Source organism: Globicephala melas, chromosome 14, assembly GCF_963455315.2.
Source record: "Globicephala melas chromosome 14, mGloMel1.2, whole genome shotgun sequence".
NCBI lineage: Eukaryota > Metazoa > Chordata > Mammalia > Artiodactyla > Delphinidae > Globicephala > Globicephala melas.
This window is the reverse complement of record NC_083327.1, coordinates 14,990,467-15,009,757: the sequence shown is the minus strand read 5'-3', so window position 1 is coordinate 15,009,757 and position 19,291 is coordinate 14,990,467. Positions and strand designations below refer to the sequence as shown.

At 41.2% G+C, this 19,291-nt stretch overlaps 1 protein-coding gene and 1 long non-coding RNA gene across 3 annotated transcripts in view; both read right to left on the bottom strand.

The window, feature by feature from the left end:
• Positions 1-19,291, bottom strand: part of BCKDHB (branched chain keto acid dehydrogenase E1 subunit beta) — a 729,304-nt gene that overhangs the window by 418,481 nt on the left and 291,532 nt on the right. The window lies entirely within an intron of this gene.
• On the bottom strand, positions 13,940-19,026 carry LOC138842315 (uncharacterized). Its single transcript, XR_011376699.1, has 3 exons — positions 18,981-19,026; positions 14,199-14,370; positions 13,940-14,071 (listed from the first exon to the last, which is right to left on the bottom strand). It is a non-coding gene; the product is annotated as an uncharacterized lncRNA (long non-coding RNA).

Here is a 19,291-nt window from a genome sequence, read left to right as displayed (position 1 = left end):
AGAAAAACAGGAAGAAGACTCAAATCAATAGAATTAGAAATGAAAAAGGAGAAGTAACAACTGACACTGAAGAAATACAAAAGTTCATGAGAGATTACTACAAGCAACTCTATGCCAATAAAATGGACAACCTGGAAGAAATGGACAAATTCTTAGAAATGCACAACCTGCCAAGACTGAATCAGGAAGAAATAGAAAATATGAACAGACCAATCACAAGCACTGAAATTGAAACTGTGATTAAAAATCTTCCAACAAACAAAACCCCAGGACCAGATGGCTTCACAGGCGAATTCTATGAAACGTTTAGAGAAGAACTAACACCTATCCTTCTCAAACTCTTCCAAAATATAGCAGAGGGAGGAACACTCCCAAACTCATTCTACGAGGCCACCATCACCCTGATACCAAACCCAGACAAGGATGTCACAAAGAAAGAAAACTACAGGCCAATATCACTGATGAACATACATGCAAAAATCCTCAACAAAAATACTAGCAAACAGAATCCAACAGCACATTAAACGGATCATACACCATGATCAACTGGGGTTTATTCCAGGAATGCAAGGATTCTTCAATATATGCATATCAATCAACGTGATACACCATATTAACAAGTTGAAGGAGAAAAACCATATGATCATCTCAATAGATGCAGAGAAAGCTTTCGACAAAATTCAACACCGATTTATGACAAAAACCCTGCAGAAAGTAGGCATAGAGGGAACTTTCCTCAGCATAATAAAGGCCATATGTGACAAACGCACAGCCAACATCGTCCTCAATGGTGGAAAACTGAAAGCATTTCCACTAAGATCAGGAACAAGACAAGGTTGCCCACTCTCACCACTATTATTCAACATAGTTTTGGAAGTTTTAGACCAGCAATCAGAGAAGAAAAGGAAATAAAAGGAATTCAAATCGGAAAAGAAGAAGTAAAGCTGTCACTGTTTGCAGATGACATGATACTATACATAGAGAATCCTAAAGATGCTACCAGAAAACTACTAAAGCTAATCAATGAATTTGGTAAAGTAGCATGATACAAAATTAATGCATAGAAATCTCTTGTATTCCTATACACTAATGATGAAAAATCTGAAAGTGAAATCAAGAAAACACTCCCATTTACCACTGCAACAAAAAGAATAAAATATCTAGGAATAAACCTACCTAAGGAGACAAAAGACCTGTATGCAGAAAATTATAAGACACTGATGAAAGAAACTAAAGATGATACAAATAGATGGAGAGATATACCATGTTCTTGGATTGGAACAATCAACATTGTGAAAATGACTCTACTACCCAAAGCAATCTACAGATTCAATGCAAACCCTATCAAACTACCACTGGCATTTTTCACAGGACTAGAACAAAAAATTTTGCAATTTGTATGGAAACACAAAAGACCCCGAATAGCCAAAGCAATCTTGAGAACGAAAAACGGAGCTGGAGGAATCAGGCTCCCTGACTTCAGACTATACTACAAAGCTACAGTAATCAAGACAGTACGGTACTGGCACAAAAACAGAAAGATAGATCAATGGAACAGGATAGAAAGCCCAGAGATAAACCCACGCACATACAGTCACCTTATCTTTGATAAAGGAGGCAGGAATGTACAGTAGAGAAAGGACAGCCTCTTCAATAAGTGGTGCTAGGAAAACTGGACAGGTGCATGTAAAAATATGAGATTTGATCACTCCCTAACACCATACACCAAAATAAGCTCAAAATGATTATAGACCTAAATATAAGGGCAGAAACTATCAAACTCTTAGAGGAAAACATAGGCAGGACACTCTATGACATAAATCACTGCAAGATCCTTTTTGACCCACCTCCTAGAGAAATGGAAATAAAAACAAAAATAAACAAATGGGACCTCATGAAACTTCAAATCTTTTGCACAGCAAAGGTAACCATAAACAAGACCAAAAGACAGCTCTCAGAATGGGAGAAAATATTTGCAAATGAAGCAACTGACAAAGGATTAATCTCCAAAATTTATAAGCAGCTCATGCAGCTCAATAACAAAAAACCAAACAACCCAATCCAAAAATGGGCAGAAGACCTAAATAGACATTTCTCCAAAGAAGATATACAGACTGCCAACAAACACATGAAAGAATGCTCAACATCATTAATCATTAGAGAAATGCAAATCAAAACTACAATGAGATATCATCTCACACCAGTCAGAATGGCCATCATCAAAAAATCTAGAAACAATAAATGCTGGAGAGGGTGTGGAGAAAAGGGAACACTCTTGCACTGCTGGTGGGAATGTGAATTGGTTCAGCCACTATGGAGAACAGTATGGAGGTTCCTTAAAAAACTACAAATAGAACTACCATATGACCCAGCAATCCCACTACTGGGCATATACCCTGAGAAAACCAAAATTCAAAAAGAGTCATGTACCAAAATGTTCATTGCAGCTCTATTTACAATAGCCCGGAGATGGAAACAACCTAAGTGCCCATCATCGGATGAATGGATAAAGAAGATGTGGCACATATATACAATGGAATATTACTCAGCCATAAAAAGAAACGAAATTGAGCTATTTGTAATGAGGTGGATAGACCTAGAGTCTGTCATACAGAGTGAAGTAAGTCAGAAAGAAAAAGACAAATACCGTATGCTAACACATATATCTGGAATTTAAGAAAAGAAAAATGTCATGAAGAACCTAGGGGTAAAGCAGGAATAAAGACGCAGACCTCTTAGAGAACGGACTTGAGGTTATGGGGAGGGGGAAGGGTAAGCTGTGACAAAGCGAGAGAGAGGCATGGACATATATACACTACCAAACGTAAGGTAGATAGCTAGTGGGAAGCAGCCGCGTAGCACAGGGAGATCAGCTTGGTGCTTTGTGACCGCCTGGAGGGGTGGGATAGGGAGGGTGGGAGGGAGGGAGACGCAAGAGGGAAGAGATATGGGAACGTATGTATAACTGATTCACTTTGTCATAAAGCAGAAAGTAACACACCATTGTAAAGCAATTATACTCCAATAAAGATGTAATATATATATATATATTTTAAAAATCGCATCTAATTATGACAAGTAATATATCTAGTAACCTTTTTTTTTTGTTGTTGTTGTTGTTGTTGTACGCGGGGCTCTCACCATTGTGTCCTCTCCTGTTGCGGAGCACAGGCTCCGGACGCGCAGGCTCAGCGGCCATGGCTCATGGGCCCAGCCGCTCCGCGGCATGTGACATCCTCCCAGACCGGGGCACGAATCCGTGTCCCCTGCATCGGCAGGCGGACTCTCAACCACTGCGCCCCAGGGAAGCCCCTAGTAACCTTTAAAAAAAAAAAAAAGAAAGAAAGAAAGAAAAAACCCTTTTTATGTCCTTCTGGTTCATTTCCAAATATGCCTATAGTTCCAATCACAGTGACTGGTGATGGCATGATGATATCAGGAAACAATGGAGACCCGAAGTACCTAGCCTCCCAACCTCCCAGCAAAAGCTTCTAACTGTGTTGGATGTGCTGGTTTGTTGCAAAACCATACCTGGTTTACTGATTTCTCTATTACCTCTCCTCTTTCCCCATCAGTAAACAGCATTTTCTGTACAAATACCACAGCAAACTGAAAAGCAAAGACACCCATTTATTTTATTCAAACACTTGCTGAATGTGTAATCTGTGCCTTAAAGTGTCCTTGTCACACTGCTGGGGAATTGCTGATATGTTTAATGGACCTTGCCTAGACCAGGAAGGTGGAATGGAATCAGAGGTAAATGAAGTTTCAACCTGAATGACTATAAGTTAGTGTTTCCATGAAGAGAAATAGGGAAAATCAGGAAAGGGAAATGTCTTGATAGAAAAGTATTACATGAATTTGATTTTAGACATATGGTGCTGTGCTTGACTTGCCAGCATATCGTCCAGGTAGAAGACATTTGGACCAGCTAAACCATAGTTTGGGAAGGTGGTAGGATTCATGACAGAAAACAGTGCAGAGAGAGAAATGAATTGGACGCACAAGGTGGAAATGCACTGTATACATGCCTCTTGTGAGTCTCTCACCCTTACGGGTTCTGAGACCTCCAGCTGTTTACCCAACTTACATCACTAATGCAGTATGTGTATCCACGCGGCCCATGAAGCCAGTCTTTTCAAAGCTACCACTCCGTGCCTGCTCCTTCCATCTCTTCTACATTTGGGGAAAAGCCACCACAGGGATTCCCAAGAATCTGCCAAAGGAACGCAGTGACCCAACTTGGCATGCAAGGGATTTACCTCCACATAGTGCCATCTTGGCTAAAAAGTGGCAGGAGCAAACTGGACAGATCCATATCGTCTCCCTTTCTCCCCCCAGTCAGCCTGCCTGAAGGTGTCCTCTGTGACCAAGTATAGGCACTGGCCAAACAGGAAGGGTCTCTTGCCAGCTCCCTGTGAAGAGGTAACTGGAGAGGTGATGCTTCACCTTTCCTGCCTGCCAGGTCTTCCCGGCATTGCTTCCCTTTCCTCTAACTGTCACTGTCCTACTAAACCCTTCTCTGAGGCTCTGTTTTCTCTGTACTAGAATATGGAACCCAGACATAATGCAAATGTGGAGGAACAGCATGATAAATAGCATCGCCTTTCTTCTGAAGTGAAATTTCGTGATTATTTTGGAAGAACAGTATGAAAGCAGTGTGGGGAGCAAAGAACAAGTGGTCTCCTTTTACTCTTTTCTTTTAAGATTTTTTTTTTTGATGTGGACCACTTTAAAGTCTTTATTGAATTTGTTACAATACTGTTTGTGTTTTAGGTTTTGGTTTTTTTTTTTTTTTTTTTTTTTTTAGCCAAGAGGCATATGGGATCTTAGCTCCCCAATCAGGGATCAAACCCGCACCCCCTGCATTGGAAGGTGAAGTCTTAACCACTGGACTGCCAGGGAAATCCTTCCTTTTACTCTTTCAATGAATGGCCTTCATTGGGTAGGGCTGGGAGAGAAACTTTTATTACATATTGAGATTTTTTTAAAGGTAAGGCAATGGAGTGATTATTTTTAGAAATCATAAGGGAGTTCCTAACTTATTTATTTTTAGATTCCACAAATGCAAATTTTTTATTAGGGGCTAAGTGAATCACTGAAGATCTGCAGATGACATAGTTCCACTTGTGAACTGGAGTTGACATCCCAGATGATGAGACTGGCCATAGAGAGACTCAATATACTTGTCATAAATGCTTGACGGAGGCAGGCTCACAGAGCAGTAGAACCCAGGAGGGCAGCAATCTAAGGCTGAGGTGGTGGGTAGCAAACCAGAGAAAGTTCCTGAAAGAGCTGAGCTTTGAAAGACATAGGAGTTGTCCAGATAAAATAGGGAAGGTAGGACATATCTAGGAGGGAGTGAACATGAGGAAGCACTGAGCAGAGCCTTCCAGGTATAGACAATAACAGACAGAAAGGACCTGAGACTTACTGGGGAGCAGGGGCACATCACTTTACCTGTCTAGCTTCATTGTTCTCATCTGTAAAGTGGGGGAAATAGTACTGTTTTGCAGGGAACATGTGAACTTTAAATAAAACATTATTTGTTAAAGTCATGACATATAATAGGTGCTTATAGGTAGTAGTTGTTTTTCTTTTAAGCCTTGAAAATAGCCAAGTCACCTTCTTTCTATTATTTATGGAAAGGAACCTGACAACAAACAGCAAGGGCCGGGAAAATCCAGTAAATTTCAGAATTTAAAAAAATATTCAAAACCAAACTATAAGAAGCTCCAAATCTCAAAGCTTTTGATTGAAAACAATTTCTGTCCTTGAAACTCTTCATTTGTTTGCTTCATTTTAAGGCAAATTTTGCCCTCATCTATTGGTTCCCTCCACATCTGTCTACATCATAAGGACTACAGCTTGCGTGGGAGCCTGTTTGAGGTCTACCAAGTCATAAGAATCAAACAGCCTTTTCCTTGCCAAAGAAAAAAATATGTTGCCAAACCCAAACACAGCTTGAATTCAGATGGAGTATTCTTTAAATTCTGAGCAATTTTTTCAATTTGGCTAAAAAGACTCATATCCCCTCAAAATTTGATACTTACCAAAGACAAATATCCAGAAAAGTAAGTCTCTTTTTGCCTCACACATAAGGACAAAGCAAAATGGGCTAAACTATAATTCATACCAGATCATTCAAAATATGTTTGCACATATTTAAGTCTTACAGATAAATCTAATTTAGAAAAATATGTGATTCTCAATTCCTCACTTACTCATCCCTCTTCGCTGTTTTAATTGTGGGTGTGTGTTATTCCAAACTGTCTGAACAGTCATGTAGAATTCAGAGAGTTCAGCTCTGCTACTTGTTTGATAAGTTCCATTTCTCATGAAGTGGCAGCATGATGGAGACCTGAGAATATGTTCGTGGTGGCTTGTCCCCAACGAATCACAGTCTGGAGAGGCCCCTGGCAGAACTATAGACAAATAACCCCAAGGTTCATTTGGAAGAAGAAAAGTTGATGGAAATATCAAGTCCTCTTGGCAGTCTGTAGCCACTGACAACCTTTATTTGATTCCCACAAAGTCATGGAGCATCAGATCCAACATTCTGGATTCCACATGAGTTCCCAAAAGCCATGAATGTGGAGTTAAATATTTCCCTGGTTTCATAAACCATGGGGCAGATAATGGCTTCAAGAACAGTGAAATATCTCTCTTTTGTTTCTTTAGAAGGGCATAGAGAAGACTCCTGGAATTCTGGCTGTGGACCCTTACTACCCAGTTTGGAGCTACTATAGCCTCAGTTCAGTTGCCAATTATCTCTTTATTGCTCTCATGCCTAGAATGTGAGTGGAGGGGACACCAGTTATGGAAAGCTGCCCAGAGAGTCTTAAACTCATGCTTGGTGATTCCAAAATAAGGCAAGATCTTTGAATCACATTCTTCTCCTTGAGTTGTAATTTGACAATTAAGTAGTTAATTCTAAAACATATGTATTGAGTGCCTACTATGTACCAAGTACTGAGGAGAGCATTAGGGATACAACGTAGAAAAGATGTATCTCCTGACCTCAGATAGTTCTTGGAGGAGACAGATAAGTAAATAGGTATCGACAATACGTCTTGGTAAGTATGATGAAATATGAATGCATCAGTTATTATAAGAGGTAACACGGAGAAACATGTAACTCAGATCTGGAATTGGAAAGAGGATCAGAGAAGGTTTCCCAGATGAAATGCCTTCTCAGCTGAAAGGATGGTGTGTGTAACCCAGACAAACAAGGAGAGATTGTTCCAGGCAGAGAGGAAAACATAGTAAAGGCCCAGAGGAAAGGCAGAAAATGGCCCATTCAGTAACTTCAAGTACTTCAGTATGGCTGGAGTGCAGAGTTCAAGAAGAGAAATGTCAAAAGCTGAAGTTAAAGAGGTTTAAAAAAAAGGGAGTCAGAGCATACGTGATATTTTACGCTCATGCTTACAAGTTTGAACTTTATCATAAGGATGATGGTAAGGTTTAGAAAGGTTTTAGTCAGGCAAGAGAAATGATCAAATGTCTACTTTGTAATGCTTCATAGAACTCTGGAGCATGGAGGAAGGAGTCAGGGAAAACCAGATAGGCATCCGAGGCCGTGATCAAAGAGCCAATGATGGGAACCCGGAATGAGACACTGGCAGTGAATATGGACAGAAATGGACAATCATGAGAGAGGAGTAGAAGTGGATACAGCAAGTTTTGGAGATCAATTATTTGTGGGAAACAATGGAGGCAGAGAAGTCAAAGATGACACCTACGATTTTGAATTAGGCAGCTAGGTGATAGTGTTTGTTGAGAAAGAAATAATAAGAGAAGCAGGGCAGAAAATAATGAATTCCGTTGGGACATATTAAGTTTGGGGTCCCAGAAGAACAGTCAAGGAAAAAAGTTCTAATAAGAAGGCGGAAATATAGATTTTTGATCCTTCACTGCCATGTGTAGTAGGTAATGCCACAAATGAATGACGTCACCAGGGTCTGTGTGTCGGGGGTGAGATGTAACAAGATCATGAAAAAAAAATCGCAGGAAGACTAATGATTAAGGAATCAGCTAAGAAAGAAGAGCCACCGCCGGGCAGAGTGGGAGAATCTCCCTGAGAGTGGAGAACCACAGAAGCCAAGGAAGTGTGTTTCACAGAGGAGAGTCCAAATCAACGATGTCAAATGTCATAGAGCGGTCAAGTGAGATAAAGCCGAAAATTGTCCATTTGACTCAGTGTAATTTTAAGCCTAGAAGATAAGTCTTGGTCAAAAGTAGTATCTCAGCAGAGTTTTGATTCACTCTGGACTAGAGCTCACCAGCTTTTTACAACAGCAACCAATTTTTCATATTTCTTATTATTCACAGCTGAAATATACCACCACCAAGCCACAGAGCTCCAAGTCCCTTCAGCTTCAATGTATTGAGGATAAACCTGAAAACTGAACTTTTCCTAAACAAAAGGGGCTTGGAGTATTTTTATCTTTCTTCCTCTATCAAGTAGTGAGCCAATACTTGTGTAGTCTTTACTTGGGATGTAATACATTCATCATCTGTTTAGGGTGGGGTATTCCAGACTGCTTTCCTGCTGTGTATCCTTGAAGTGAAGTTCAAATAGAGTTCATGGGAAATATAAATTAAGCAAGTGCTTCTACAACAGTATTTGTTTTGTTCCAGAAATATCCATTTCTAATGAAGAAACTTCTCTCCAAGAGGGCTTTTAAAGGATATTGTGAGCAATTTTATTATTCATTAAAGTATGTGATCTTTGATTTAGAGTTGTCTAAGACATATTCAGTATTATTTCTAATAGCTCAGTTGGAAAAATAAACTGTGATTTTTCCCAGAAAGTTCAAAGCTTCTTGCTATAAATATCTCCCCATCATTTAGCTAATTTTGAAGACTTAAAATGTATAAGCAGTTCGCATTATTTCTTGCATCTATTTTCATTTGGAAGCCATTGGGGTAAAATCAATACTCGGATAACTCCGTATGGACAGCCCTCAAAAACTGAGGGACCACATGAAAAATATATCTTCTGCCAATTCTTTAAAACCTAACTTCTAGTTGTATTGACAGTAGATGATCTTTATCTATTTGGGATGGCGAGGGAAATGGCTTTTGGCTCCAAGTTGTCACAATGAATTGGAACCTCTCAAATCACCAAATAATTCCGTGCAGTTACATAAGCTTGAAATTCAGTCTTTGAAAGAGTCCATAAGAACACTAGTTACATATTTGGCAATGAGGGTGGTGGAACAATTCTGTCTTCCGCGAAGTCTTCACGTAGCCAGCTTTCTAAAAGGTAAAGCATTAACAATAGGCCAAGGAAGAGTGCAGTAGACACTTCGGTTTAATTTAGTGCAGTTTCGCTTTTCATGAGGGTTTGGTCGTTTTTCCCTTTTCTCTCAGAGTGAACTGTTCAGAAATTCAGGTGAACATTAGGAACAAACCAAAACCTTGATATCAGCCTTACTGTCCCATCCTTCAAATCCTGCATTTTGTCAAACACCATTAACAATAACAGCTATTATTGATTGGGTGTTTATTGATTATATCAGCTACCTGGCTAGGCACTTGGTGTTAATAATCTCACTGAATTCTAATCACAACTCTATGAGGGGGTTTCTATTGCACACATTTGATAAACGAAGCACCCAACATCTAAAGAATATAAGTGAGGTCACGCATATTCACTCAGCTAGTATGTGGCCTAGCCAAGATTCGATCTCTGACTCACTCTCAACCACTGTGCACACCGCCTGTATTCACAGAGGCCCTGCCGCCTCTCCCATCTACTGAAAAATAACTGGAAAGTCCAGGCATTCACACCCGTGTGCAAGTTCACAAAAAATACCCAGCTTCTGTCGTGTGCCCAGATGCCTACAAACACTTTTTCTTCAAAACTTCATTCTGGCTATTGGCTTGATCCATGAGGTGAAATTAGGTTACTGCGGACTGATTTATTATGCATTTTGTGCTATCCATGAATAAGAAATGTTTTCCTTTGATGGTGCAGGAAGTGTGTGGAAAAAATTAACATGACTGGCAAGCCAGCCCTTCCTTCAACACGCTTGGCTTTTCCATGGGAGTTTGCCCCATTCATTGCTTCAGCAAGCCTTGTTTCTAAGGCTGCATTGAACTCAACCCTAAACTAGGCTCTGGGGCAGTCACAAAAGACATTGGAGACTGGATCCCCGCTCTTGATGAAGATAGGAGCTTAGCTGGGAAGATCAGTAATTTACAAGAGATCTAGGTCCACATACAAGTTTCGGTTAATGCACTCCAAACTACACATAAGTGCCGAGGACAGCAGAGGAGGGAGGAAAATTGCCCATATTTCCAGACACACAAGCTCTTCACTTCCTGACCACTGGCACTCTCGTGTCTTTGCCGTTGGTGAAGTTTCTGTGTGCTGGGAAACCATAAGAGGTCCACAAAGAGTCTTAGTAAGTAGCAACAGGTAGAAAGAAGGAAGGATCCATGTCTGATGTTCCCATAGATGTGACAGTTCCCAGGCCTCATCCTTGTGGTAAAGAGAGTCTTATGCTTTTCTGCAGGACTCTGTACAATTGCACATCAGTTCAAGCCACTGCATTAACACAGGAGTGCTGAGTCGTTCCAAAGAGAGAGTGAGTGAGCCAATAGCTACAGCTGGCAGCCAGAGAAGGGAAAATGTGCTCAGAACCCTCAGTGAGTCACCCAAACAGACAGGAGGGAGTGTGTGCCAACTTAGCCTCGATGCCAAGCCAGAGCTCACACACTCAGCTGGGTCAGGATTTGCCTCGGAGGTGAGTTCTCCTGAGTCAGGCAGTAGCTGTAGGTGACTGGGTGGGTGGGATAATTAGAGCTGGTGGTACCAGCACTAAATTCCCATGGTTCTGAGGGTCCACGGACTTGCTTCCAAAAAAGGCATAAAGCTGCAGTCCAGCAGAGGTGGCTGGCCATTGGAGGCCCCCCTGCCCCACGTGTCCCAAGCTCACATCAGGTGGACCATAGTCTGTACTTCTGCTTGCAAGCCACATTCCAGCTGAGGTTCCTTCCCTGGGCTCATTTCCTCCTGTGGTTTCAAATACCACCAAATTTATCCATATGCTTCACGATTGCTCTCAAGCTACTTATTTGAAAGAAGAGTATGTTGGGTAAGTTTGTCATACAAGAGGTTGTGTCCCGTAATCTGTTTATTATGAATAAGTCTAATTGGATTATTCTCAAGGAAAAATAAAGCAGTTGATTGTGACCAGCTCGGAAACAACATAGGAACGTGTATGGCTGTCAACACAGAGTAATGAGCTTATCCTTTCCCCCATGAGAAGGCAGGTAGTACATGATAGAAAATGCACTTGTCCTAAGAAGGGAAAAGTTTGTTTCTCTCCAACACAGAGCTGATAAAAGAATGCATTTACACAATGCACACTTTTAAGCATAAAAATCCCCCAGGGAATTTATTGAGAAAGCAATAAGAACCTTCAAAGATTCTGATTCCATAAGAGTCTGTATTTTTAACGAGCACCTAAAGTGATTTTGATACAGGTCTAAGAACTCACTTGGAAAAACGTGGTCTTACCGTATATGGGGTCACTAAGGAAGTGGCATTTAAGGGACCTTTGGCAGGACCTTCTGCCCAACTATTATCTTCAGAGTTAAGCACTTAGCTGCTTTGCTCTGGACCTTGAAGACTTTTCTCTTTTCTGGTGGGTGACAGAGAAGTGGAAGGGAGTGGTGGACGTGCCTTCAGCCCTTATAAGAAGGACTTTTATATCTTAAATATAAAAGATTATATTTCATAAATTCTTTTAAATTAAAAGATTAAAATGACAACAAGTGAACAGGCTGCAGACAGGAATCTGGAGGCTGGGAAAGGAAGTGGGGATGATGAGGCAAGTGAGAGAAACCGGAACCTGTCAGAGCCACAGCCTTTACCTGAGCAAGGAAGTACCATAGCTTTATTGTTGTTTCAGTCTTTTTTTTTTTTTTAATTAAAGTAGAGTCGGTTTATGATGTTGTGCTAGTTTCTGGTGTTTAGCAAAGTGATTTAATTTATATATATATATATATTTACATATATATATATGCACACACATATATGTCTGTATATATATATATTCTTTTTCAGATTCTTTTTCATCATAGGTTATTACAAGATATTGAATATAGTTCCCCATGCTATACAGTAAGATCTTATTGTTTATTAGTCCTTCTTTCATTCAATATATAGATGTTGATTATTTGCTTTGTGAAAAGCACTATGCTTAGTGCTCTAAAAAGATACCAAAACCAAAAAAAAGGATACCAACATATCAGAATGAATAGAAAACTTGCTATTTAAAGTACCAACTCGGGCTTCCCTGGTGGCGCAGTGGTTGCGAGCCCGCCTGCCGATGCAGGGGACGCGGGTTCGTGCCCCGGTCCAGGAAGATCCCACATGCCGTGGAGCGGCTGGGCCCGTGAGCCATGGCCGCTAAGCCCGCGCATCCGGAGTCTGTGCTCCGCAATGGGAGAGGCCACAGCGGTGAGAGGCCCACGTACTGCAAAAAAAATAAATAAATAAAATAAAATAAAATAATAAATAAATAAATAAAGTACTAACTTGACAATCCCAAACTCCCAATATATCCCATAGGATTGACATGTACATACTGCTGTATTTAAAATACACAACCAACAAGGACCTACTGTAAAAATAAATAAATTTTTAAAAATATAAATAAAAATAAATAAAATTTCCCAGTATTGAGATATATTATTTGGAGCCAACATTGAATTAGAATTAATAACAGCCATTGTGCAGTCTGCAAATAAAAGCAATATTTTAAAAGAACAAAACAATGTAAAGTAGCAACTTGAGCTGTGTGAGGAGCGGACGGTCTTCTCCTTAGCGTGACACCTTGACCCCTACTTTGCTTTGGGTGTGACAGGTGAGGTAGCCAGTCTGTGGTTGGAGGTGTGTTGGTAAAAAAAAGAAACAGCTAAATTAGTTTGAAAAGAAATTAAGGAGAATGTGGGGAATGTGGATTTATGTGTCTTTGGAGATGTGGACAGGAAACGGGTGTAGGTGTGTAGGGTCCATCCCATGGCACAGGGCAGATCTTATGGAGAAAGGTTAGCTTGTGAGAAATTCCTCAGTTGAAGGTGCTGAAATGACCCTGAAGAAAAGCTGTAACACATATCCTATTTTTACCTTGTGCTAACAAAAGGAGTCTAAGTGCTACTTCAATATAGTCTATTACTGCAAATGCTCTCTGTGAACAATATTATGAGGGAAATGCAAGAAAAGGAGCAGTTTCTATGTTTAGTTGGTACACAACTGAGATAAGGTAAACTCTCTAGGAGATGTGTGAGATTCTGACAAATAGGAAAAGGAAATGAGGGTAACTAATTATGGAAATGAGGCCATAAACCTCTCAGAATTTGTAAAAATCTTAGGGGAGACCCTGAACTTCCCAAAGGATGTAAGACAATTTCATTTACGTTCAGTCTGCAGGCTAACCTCAGCTGACAGCCAAGGTACATTAGGTACACAAAAGAATGTGTCTTTGCATCTCTACATTTCCCCCTCACTTCCCACACACATAACCTTGGTCTTTAAGGATGTTACTCTTGAGAGTATGAGATACATTCGTAATGGTAAGTGTAAGACGGTTCCATGTGCAAGAGATCAATGGGGTGTGAGGGGATGAGACTTCTGGTCTATATGTAAAATAGGAAATAAGTGGCAAGATGCCTTCCAGCAGGAGTGATTAAAGAGGACTCATGGGGGAAGTGAGGTCTGAGCTCAATCCTAAAGAACAGTTAGAATCAGGGTGAAATTGCAATTGAAATTAAAGGGATAATGTATGAGCAAAGCAGGAAAGCTCAAACCACAATGGAAGGTCATCAGGAAGGACAAACTGGGCACAGATGAGGAAGGACAAGCCAGGGCCAGACTACAGAATAGACTGCAAATGCCTCTGAAAAGCACGGAAAGGTCTGTGTCAACCTTGGAGGAAGTGGCTGGGCAGGGCCGGAGACGTGCAGAGGGGGACTGCTGACGCTGTGTGTGGTCTTGCAGAGAGATCCATGCACACACTCCAAGGGTCTTCTGGGCCTTCATCTCCTGAGGACACATCTGGAAAGAGAGTTATGCATCCAGTGCCTTGCAAACAATACTCATCCCCATCCAAGTCTCTATGGGAGACTTGGGAGCAGAGGCCGTGAGGTCAGCGGTCCTGACTTCTATTATTTAAGAGACTTACCAACACATAGCCCATTCTCCCACAAGCGTTTCATGCTGGAGATTCCCACAGCCTTGTTGCCTCTTTAAACAGAAAGTGTACATCCTCAGGAGTGGAGCGAGCTGCGCGTGTGAGCAGCGGTGTCTCTCAGCTCTGCAAGTTCACATACCGCAGTTGCGTGCAGCCAACACTTCTGTCAGGCCAACAAGGAAGAAAGTGTGACTAATTGCAGTTGGAAAGAACAATCATCCAGAAACATGCTTTGCGGGAGGACCAGAGCTGATGGTGAGGTTCTGTTCTCAAGAGACGGAGCACATTTTCAGTCTCCTGTGTGATGCTCCCAGAGAGCCACGGACTTCTTACCACGGGCTCTGCTTCTTGAATTCTCATCTGCACTTGCAGAACTGTTTCTTCCCTTTCTGTGTTCACAGTCTTGGCCTCTTGGACACCCCCTGAACCCAATTCTGATTTCAAAGTCACTCTTGCCAAAGTTAAAGAGAAATTGGTCAGGTGGAGTGGAGGAAGCAGATTCTTTAAGGAGTCTAGGCCACGTAAATTCATGCTCATCTAACAGAAGCCTAAATCCTCACATCACCCAGCTCAACAGAAAGAAAAGATGAAAGGCTAAGCAGAGCGTCATTCAGACTTGTGCTCATGGGAAAACAAGGCAGTGGCCTGCAGCAGAGGATAAGGAGCCAGCTGACCCAGATGGTACTGAAGGAGGAGAATGGAAATGGGGGGGAGGGGACTATGCGGGGCTCACTGAGTACCTGGCTTGCTAGGTAAAGGAGGAAGAGATTTAGAAAAGGTTGTAATACACTAAAATCTTTGAAGCTTTGGGGACCTGCTCCCTCCCTGAGGCTGAGGATGTCTTTGTGTCATGGAGAAGAACAAATCTGACTCCACATTGGATCTGTTTCTTTTACTTTAACCTTTGTATTCTACTGCTTTTACTACAAGTTAAGAATGTTGCCCATAGCCTGAAATATACAGGAGAGCCCATTCTCAAGGCTCTGACCTTTAAAGGTATAACACTTTTCCATTCATGTGGAGATAAGAAGTTGCAGAACAGAGAATAACATTTGTCTTGTTGGAGGTTTACATGAACATTGTGACCTGACCTTTGTCCTGCAAGAACAAAGGATTCTGACACCAGAAGTTTGCAACAACCAAACACAACCCCTCCTCTTTTAGTATAAAAGAAGCCTGAATTATAACTTGGGTAGGATGGTTCTTTGGGACACTAGTCCACCATCTTCTCAGTCTGATGGCTTTCCCAATAAAGTTGCTATTCCTTGCCCTTCTTCTTTCGATTTATTGGCCTGTCGTGCAGCGAGCAGAATGAGCTTGGACTCAGTAACATTTGGGCTTTCTCTTTGCACCACTTCATGCCACTCCTTTTTTCCTGCCATGTCCCATCAAACCTCACCAACCCAGTGTCCCAGGTCCTTGGGGCCTTGCATCTTTCTGGCTGGCTGTTCGGCTAAGTTGTTCTGTGTTTCCAGGAGGCCCAGACATATAGGATCTCATTGTGTTGGTCATTAACACCATTCGCTACATATTTCTAATTCTTCCCCCTGGGTGTATGGCGGAATCGTAGCTCCCTGCCCTCTAAGAGTTCTGTGTTTTCACCTTGTTTTTTCCTCTGTCCTTTGCAGCGGCCCTGTGATTTACTTCCACCACAAAATGTGAAGTGACATGTGGCCCTTCCAGACAGAAGATTTCACGCCTGTACATGACTCACCATCTGCCACTTTGCTTCTTCAGTCACGGTAAAGCCTGTGTTCAGATGCAGCCTTCACCAGCCAGAGGCCCTGGGTAACTATGATGAGCAGAGTCTCCCCTCCTACCCTTACCCCCCCACACACACACATTTAACCACGCTGGACATGAAACATGAAAAAGAAATAAACCTCTGTTATTTTTATCCACCAACATTTTGGGAGTTGTTTGTTACTGCAGCACAACTTGGTCTATCCAAACTGATGTACACGTGTACTCTAACAGTGATTTTTCTGAAAATAGGAGTTAAATGCATGTGATTTTCGTGTATTGGGGTCTATGGGTGCATGTTTGTGTGTATGTCTGTGTATGTGTCTTGTGGAGAAGGGAAAGTACTTTGAGCCAAAATAAGAAGACGGAACATTGACAGTAAAAGAGAGAGTTTCTTGTATGCTAAGGGGTATTAAGTTGTACAAAATTGTTTGCCTCCAAGTCATCCCAAAAAGCTCTGGTTCCTGACATTTCGTTTATACTTGATTTAGTTATTCTTATGACATCCTTTGCTGTCAACTGTCCCTCCTTCCTTTTGTCACTGTTTGCCTTCTGAGTGTTCCCTGCCCACACAATCTACAACTTTCTACTTCTAATGTGCTTCTTAGAATTGTGGGTAAATTAAGAGCAATTAGATTTTGATTTCGGGACTAAAGGATACCTCTGTGAGTAAAGAAGTTAAGGTGTCACACGTAGACATTCCAAAATAATAAAATTAACTTTTCATAATCCTTTATGGCATATAAAGGATTGCATTTATTTTACATTTGTGACCACTTTTAATTCTTATATCCCTGCATCTATTTTGACCATTTAGAAAATATGTTTTTATAACGCCATACTATGTCTCTATTCCTATTTTGAATGATACAGATAATGACGGTCTATGATAGACTGCAATCTTTTTCTCAAGTATTTTCACCAAGCTCCTTCCCTGTAATAAAATTTTAATTCCCTGCCTTTACCATGTGATTTGCAGTGTCTCCTGTCAGAGAAATATACATCCCTACCCTGTGAAATGGCGCTTGGACATACGACATGGTTTCGCCAAGGGAATGTGAGCAGATGTGGTATAAACACCCCCGAAAGATTTAAGAGACGTTCTCCAGCTCTCTCGAGTTTTCAGCTCCACCACCAGACTGTACCAAACAGTGACCACTCCTGCAGCCTGAATCCCAGAAGGGGAAGACCCTTGGAGTGGAGCTGAGTGGGTGTCCAGCAGCCATAGCTAACTCACAGCCAAAGACCATATTATGAAAAGGAATAAATTGTTGTTTTGATCCACTAAGATGTGGGGATTGTTTGTTATCACAGCACAAGCTGATTAATAGCCATGCTAAGCAGGATATTACTAAAGAATAATGTGTTAAATTTTAAAGTACTTTTGCATCTCACTTTAGAAAGAGCTGGGCTGTAACCGAAGGAGCATGAGCTTTGGTATCAAGTCGACCCACCACTTTATCAACGGCTTCATCTTGGCAAATATGAAACATTTTACTTTTCTGCAACTCTTTCTATCAGAGGCGATTTTCCACTTCCACTCCACTCAATCAACCAATTCAAACTCAGAAAGACTACTTGACCGCAATAGTTTGAAATACATTATTAAAATCCATGAGTTCATTGTAATACTCAAAAAAAGGAAAAGCCAAAAATAAACTTATTAGTCACCACTGAGATAGCCTGGGAACCAACTCTTTATTGGAAACTAATGGGAAAAATTACACACTTAAGTATTTCAATATGGACTGTATGAACGGTTCTCCAGTAAAACAAATAGTAGTGGTTGATGAGGGAAAGTTGTTCTTGACAGAAAAATTCCAGGTAATGCATATGCAATAGATGATTATTTATTAATATTATACGATTATAATTTTTTTATTTTTTTAATTAGTTTATTTTTGACTGTGTTGGGTCTTCGTTTCTGTGCAAGGGCTTTCTATAGTTGCGGCAAGTGGGGGCCACTCTTCATCGCGGTGCGCGGGCCTCTCACTATCACGACCTCTCATGTTGCGGAGCACAGGCTCCAGACGCGCAGGCTCAGTAGTTGTGGCTCACGGGCCTAGTTGCTCCGTGGCATGTGGGATCTTCCCAGACCAGGGCTTGAACCCGTGTCCCCTGCATTGGCAGGCCGATTCTCAACCACTGCGCCATCAGGGAAGCCCTATACAATCATAATTTTACAACCCCTAATAAAATAATGTTTTCAGGAAATGATTACCAACAAATTCTAAAGCCATTTGGTAAAAGATTGATGGGGAGCTGCATATTTGCAGCATGACAAATTATTACTTTATGGGTTGATGCCTGGTTAATAAAGGGGAAATAGAACTTTACACTTGAAGGGGTCAGGTTGTCCATATCATCATCTCTAAAAGTGGGACACCCGGATATGGTGTGCCCCCTGATGTAATACAAAGTTCACAGAACATCTATAAAAGATTTTTGTCAGAACAGATAAACGTGAGTCTAATCAACCCCTTAGCTCTAACTTTAAGCTTATAGATAATATAAGGAGTAGAGAACGAATAGAATCCGTTTGATATAGCCTTGTCTTATTTTTCTGTATTAATAATATTAAGTTTGACTTATTTATTTTTTACTATCCATCGGCCCTCGTGCAATATAAACTCCATTGGCACAGGGACCTTGTAGAGCTGATCCACCACTCTATTCCCAGGGTCTATTACCATGTTTGGCACGTCTTATGTGTTCAATACAAAGTGTTAAACTCACAAATGAATGAACAAGTAATTTTGACCTTGTCAAACTTGTTTCCACATCTGTAAAATGGAGATGACAATACTTGCCTTAGAGGGTTCATGCAAGGGTTAAATGAAGTAATAAACAGTGTCTGGTCCAGTTAGTAGTGCATTATAGGTGTTCAATAAATGGCATCTATTTCTTTCCCATATATTACACATCCGATCCTCACAGTAACAGTACATTTATCGGGCAGGAGTTATTGTCTGCATTTGGCAGATGAGAAAACCGAGGCACAGAAAGACAAGTCAGAAAGATGACTCTTACCTGGACTTGAATCTGGACCACACAGCCAACCATGCCGAGAAAAACCTGACTTTTATCCTCCAACACCTACTACGAACCTCACCCAAGTTTGCAGGCTTCTTTACTGCCATCCTTCCTTCCCACTCTGGACCTGCTCATTCCCGGGTAGGAGGTGCTGGGCCTGCTGCTTCTCCGTACGGAGCTGGTACTCCGTGTTCCAGGGGCCCAGCCGAGCACTGCATATCGTGCCACACAGCTCCCCTCAGCAGAGCAGGTCTGTTGTGCTGGGCCAATATGCTGTTGTACAAACACAGGAAACCATGTACCATGTG